This window comes from Montipora foliosa, chromosome 8, assembly GCF_036669935.1.
Source record: "Montipora foliosa isolate CH-2021 chromosome 8, ASM3666993v2, whole genome shotgun sequence".
In the NCBI taxonomy this organism is placed as follows: domain Eukaryota; kingdom Metazoa; phylum Cnidaria; class Anthozoa; order Scleractinia; family Acroporidae; genus Montipora; species Montipora foliosa.
Genome location: NC_090876.1, coordinates 22,089,075 through 22,095,371, shown reverse-complemented (window position 1 = coordinate 22,095,371; position 6,297 = coordinate 22,089,075). Strand labels below are relative to the sequence as shown.

The window sequence follows — 6,297 nt, the reverse complement described above, 5'->3', positions numbered from 1 at the left end:
ATAACGTTTCGTCCACTTCATGCCATCGTTACCACGTAAAAATAACAAACAGTGGCATACAGTCGTTAAAATGCTCAGTAACGTTTTTATGGTTAGTATTTTGTTCAGTGATAAAACGAATAAGTCAATCATTTTTTATCCTTTGTTTTACATACCTTTGTTATTCATTACCATGCCAAATCAACGACATGCAATTTCATTTGTAGTAGAACTTAACTTCTCCACAATTATAGCACGTGAATACACAACCAAGTTGGGAAGAGACCAATCGATGGTTTAGACATAATATGCCCAACAGCTAGATGACAATTCGGAATTTAGTGGATACAAGGAAAACAACAGTATTCATTAACAAGAAAAAAAAAAATAGATAGAATCTATAACTAATGAATTGATACATACAAACACACGGCAAAGCAATTTATATGTGAGTGATGAGAAGCAATAGGAACAGTTTAGATTACACCATAGTCCAGCGTTAATCTGATTGCCAAAAATAATGCTCGAAGATAAAAATTCCTGAACAATTTTTTTAATAAGCCTAGAGCGGATGGAAAGGGGGAGATCATTCCCAAAGTACCGAGCAATAATAGTGGGACAGGATTTTTTTAGGTTTGTTTCAGAGAGGCGGATGAAGAGCCCTTCACAGGATAAATTTCGAGTTGGATTACTATAATGTTGCTCAGATGATGATTGTAAAAGGGTTTAGCATGACATAAGAGATCATACAGAAACAAAGAGACATGTATGAAGGTTATCAATGTCGGGAAATTTCGATAATTTTAGTGACGAAATGGGAGGTTTTATTTTCCCTCAATAGGAGCATAATTAACTCTGCTAAATTCCTCACTTTGAAGTTTTACGACATGATATATAACAATTATTCCATGAGCCCGAGTTGGATATGAAGTGATAAAATAACAAACGAGTGCGTAGCGCAAAGCGTCCGGAAAGAGCATCTTGGTGTACTATTTTCCATATGACGTAAAACTTCGACTATTAGCTCATAGTCGGATTTTTTTTGCCAATCAAAAAGCTAGAAATGCAATAGTCGGAGCTGAAAATTTACTAATAACTATTAACCCAAAATATTGAATGTTTAATGTTTAAAATATGCATAGGAAACAGTAGGTGATAGTAATTAGGGAATATTTAGACATTATTATTATTATTATTTTTTAGACATTTTTTTTTTTACTTATACACTTGCCAGTCTTGGAACAAGTGTATACTAAAGGTGGTCCGTCCAGGATAATTGAAAATCAATAATTAAACGAACCAAACTCTTTGCCCGCTTTTCTGGAGGTGAGATTTAACCCAAATTTTCAACCTCTTTGATGCCAGTGTGGATAACAGAATAGTGCCTTACAGTGTCACAAGTGCTATTAAGGGATAAAAAGAGATTTCCTGCACATTCTCTGTTATCGAGGCTTTTGGTGATATCTTAAATTAGGGCAATTGAACAGTAGTGTTGCCTTTTGATATGAAACTATACTGGTTAGGTACAAAAGGTTATGTAACGAACTATAAACTCACAGTCATCTCAGTGTCAAAGTTTCGGGCGTTTCTTGTCAGCAATGTATAATTAACAACTATTCCATGAGCTCGCGCTGGATATGAGATGGTAAATAGTCAACGTGAGGCGCGTAGTGCCTAGCATATCCAACAAGTGCGAATGGAAAGTTTGGAAGTACGAAATACCGGCGAAAAAAGCGAGAAAATCCGAGCAGAATCGAAAAAATTGCTGAAGATGCGATGTGGTGGTCAGACAGACGCAGGCTTGATGTCAGTTTTTCATGCGTCTGTCCTGTTATTGACAATTAATTTTGTCATAACATTGTCAAAGTAGTCTGCGGATCCACAGCTACTTTCAATATTCTCAATCCGCCATCATAAGTCATCTCTAAGGTGTTGTCGTTTAGGCCCTGTTTATACGTCGCAGTGCAGACGAATATAACTGGCACGAATTTAACACGAGCAAGTCAATTCGTATGTAGAGCGCATCGAATAACATGATAAATTACCCTTCGGTGTGATGTAAATTATGATGTACACTAATTTGAGCCCGCACACAAACATTAAATCACATGCGCAAGATTAGTATAGGTTCAAGATGGCGGCTAGTGGAGCTCTTCGGCGAAAAACTTGTGCAAATTCTTGTAGGTCGTGTGAAGTCCAAACAGCAAATTTTGTCTTCTTCGTTTTTCCATTCAGCATGACGATCTCTCTTCTGAATGGCACCATTTTGCTCGAAAATGGTGACCGCTGATGATTCGCAGTACGGGCACAAACTAATGCTAACTATTTCACTCGACTTTTAGACTCCGTATTGAATTCGTCTGCCAGTCGAATGCGACGTATATTATACAGGACCTTGCGTAACCACCAGCCACTTTGGGTCATTGAACAAAGAGTGAAAATTTGCACAAGAATACAGTTCACTTTGCACTTGAAAGCAATGTTTTGCTCTTTTAAAACGCTAGTGACCGCGAAGATGTCAAAGCGACAACGTTTATTCAGATCATTAAAGCGCGTCTCCCAGGTGATAATTCAAATAAATTCATAATTTTGGTAGTGGAAGCGGAATAATGAACAACGAATAACGGCTTAAAGTGCCCCTGTGACCAAAAAATCAATTCACATTTTTCTTTGGATTTCAAGACTATGTTAACAAAACACTAAGTGACCCACGTTTTAAGCCTTGATTTCTAAAAGACACCTCTTTATTTTAACTGTAATTTTCCTATTTAATGGTCCGCCATTACTAACATTATGTTCTTGAGAGAGCTGGATCGAGGAGAAAATGACGTCAAAGGCTCACTAGTTTAACAATGCAATACGTGTGTACGCCGCAGAATTAATATGCAGCACGGGGGTTTTGGGCTTTCAGACTTTTAAACTCACGCTTTGCATATATAATAAGTTGCGTTCACACGCCGAAATTTTAAGCTAGTGAGCCTCTGACGTCACTTTTCCCTGGATCCAACCCTCTGAGATCCAATCGGTCAGTTTTGAACGTCAGTAATGGCGGACTGTGAAATCCAATAGTTACACTCAAAGTAAACGGCCTTTGGATAAAATTCAAAACTCGAAATTTTGCCAGTCAGGTGTTAAGCAAACACATTTTCAAAATCTGAAGGAAAAAAGGAAGTGTTTTTTTTTTTTATCACAGGGGCACTTTAAGAAAAGAGAATGGATGAGGAATAATGAGCATTCGAACATTTGGAAGAAAGAACTTTACGGTTTCCATTAAAAACTAGTAGTAGCTATCGCTAAGTGCCAACGAAACAGTCAATATAATACATAGTTTACAGATTTGTATCAGAGTTCCAAAACACCCAACAGTAGTTGTAATTTTTTTATTCGAAAGTACTGCAACTGATCTTATCTAGTTTACAATAATACAATAATAGAAATTGCACACTTTGTATCTCTAACAACAATGTAGATATCAACGTGTTTTGCTATAATATGGAAAGTACTGCTGTAATTTTTGAACGGCCGTTCAAAAAACAGGAATATACAATAATTAAGTTTAATAAAATCAGTGCCATGTAAAAAATCGCCAAAGCGTTTTCAGACTTTTCAGCGTGGAGCATGTAACGGGCCATTTAAACTCTCTCGCACATGAAAGTTGTTTCACTTGTAGAAATTTTATTTTGCAAAAATTAAGATGCAGCCATGAATTACAAGTCAAATTGATCGTTTAATTTTGTTCTTTGCAGACAACATATTTTCTTTGAAAATTAAATTAAATTTTTCACGACTCAATGGTTACAAAACGAAAAACAAAGTGCTCTACTCGCAGGCCGAAATCCGAAATTGACAACAGCGGCCGATAAGAACACGTACGCCGGGTTAGTTTTGAGCTCGTTCACTCAATATAGAATACGATGGTTCGAAAATAACTATTGAAGAACACTCAAAGCAAGTGTACACAACGCAATGGTCAGGGAAATGGGAAAAATGTGTTTTCACTCACCTCCGAGCACAAGATCATCACTAGTCGCACGCGTCATGCAAATTTGTCTCATGACATCACACATAAAAACGCGCGCTTTCATTGGTCGCTACTAAAATCTCCAGGGAATCTTACATTACACTACGTAGCCTTACATTACACTTTTCACACAACGATCGAGACTTTTTCTCCCTGCTGCAATACTTGTCGCGGCATTAAGCTGGCCGCCTCGCAAGGCTCGCGTCTTCGCTCGGCTTGCTCGTTGGCAATAACGAATACGGAAAAATGAATATCGAGCAGAATTTCAATTATGAATAATGAATAACTCGCAAAAATGTAAGGTCTAATAAATAACTGAGATTGTTCCACTTGCACCGCGAATAATTGTTGTGCTTTATCATAATAAGCAGTAAGCAGCTTATATAACATTGTATGTGAATCTGAAGTGCGTATACCACAGAGGAGAATAACAAATAGTAATAAAAGGCACAAAACCCAATATGATCGTGAAGAGGTATGTGTTTTCTTTTTTTTTTTTTTTTTTTTTTTACGGTAATGATTCCAACCGGGGGTTCCCAGTGCTGTAACAGGAGTTGAGCCCGTCACCTATCGATGATTTGGTCAGATGGTTTTTGGACACTTGCTGGAGCTTGGCCATTATTAAACCAGATTCAGGTGACAATACTGAATTGCCCTTCTATACAACTAGGACTGAAATTGTCGAGACGTAGTATTAAAACCCTTTGACTCCCAGAAGTGGTCGGTGCTTAAATTTTCCTCACAGTTTCAATGAAATGTCAGTCAGAGAAGTATTAAGAATGAAGAATATTATCAGCTTAAGAGGTGTGATCTTGATATAAGGCCAAATTCTCATGACTACCCAACAAAGAAAGTCAAGGTACTCTTGAGGAGAATGAACGTTTCGATCGTGGGAATGAAAGGGGTAATCAATTCTCGCAATTGGACCGGTACAAAGGGAATCTTTGCTGACGTCATTGTTTACATCTTGTGTTATCAACATTTGAGTTTGACTTCAAAAGGTAACAGAACTTGATGTACTTCAGTCAAATCTCCCGTTTTAAGCCTCTTAGCTTTGATAACGAGCCAGTTACCAGCCATCAAAAACTGTTGAATTCTTGGGTGTCAAAGGAGCTAATGGTCCCATACATTCATTGTATAATTCTACTTTTCAAAGCACCATGGCTCCTCAGAGATTATCTGGTATATCGCATTCAAATTTTCAGAAAAAGCTTTATATTTTATTCTCGGCTGATTGATTGAAAACGATACACTGTTTTTTTCCAATGAGGCAAGATTCCCCTATAGGAAGCATCTCTGTTGTGTTTAGGGGTGGGGTCCACCGTCCCTTTATTGTGTTTATGAGTCCCTAGTTTTTCGAACCAATTCTCTCTTTAATAGCTGTCTTCTGACCGACATCTTGACTTGCTTTGTTGCATGAATGCATTATCCACACCAAACAAGAGACTCATTTCATCATAGTCTTCCCAAATTTGACGCGATGCGTCTTTTCAGTAGAGGAGTGAAGTGTTCTTCATAACGCGAAAATTGAAAAGTTCAGTGAAAGCACTACCTTCACTCTGTCGCAATTCACATTAGAGCATCTCTTCGAGATTAATAAATAATTCCATCTCCTTATATAAGGAAATACCACTACTATTAGTCGCGGCAGCACCGTGTTCTTCGATTGCACCTGCAAATGCTAAGAATTTCAAGTATTCTTGGTCAAGGAATATAACTTATAGGGCCCGTCTCACAAGCCTTGATCACAGAATTCAGTGGAAAGACAAAGAGCCCACAAACTGGTGTCAAAGAGCGGGAAACCCTGTTCTGTTCCTTACATTGGGGTCTAGTCTAGCAAAAGGCACACTTTGTAATTGGGGATGAGTCCGTCGTAAGACCTTCAACACTTGCAATGATGAAACAAACAAACTAAATTAGATTAAAACTCAAGGATGTTCTCTCCTTTCGAGCGTTGTGGAGACTCAGTGGTAGAACAAACACCAGTAAATGTATTCAAGTCTACGCCGAGATGAACATGATGGACTCAAGACAAAACCAAACAGTTTGGATTCAAAAGACTGACCGCCATTGCGATTGTAGATTTAAGAATAACTTCTAATTTACATTCTCCTCCACCTGTGTTTCAACTCTCTTTTACCTGCAGATTGCATCCAACAGTCCTTCCTTGGCTTCTATCGTTAAGCCAGTCTTAGTTTTTACTGAGGTTTTCTTAAAATTTAGCCATTCCCTACTTATGCACTGCAACTAAAAAAATGATGACAGGTAAATTCCCCCCCGCCCCCTCTTCCCTTACA

The 6,297-nt window shown here is 38.0% G+C and overlaps 1 long non-coding RNA gene across 1 annotated transcript in view; it reads left to right on the top strand.

Moving 5' to 3' along the window:
• LOC137967597 (uncharacterized) overlaps positions 1-353 on the top strand; it is a 3,493-nt gene extending 3,140 nt beyond the window's left edge. Inside the window, exon 3 of the long non-coding RNA XR_011116543.1 lies at positions 1-353. This exon is cut by the window's left edge and continues 169 nt beyond it. This is a non-coding gene — a long non-coding RNA (uncharacterized lncRNA).
• The last annotated feature ends 5,944 nt before the right edge of the window (positions 354-6,297 follow it).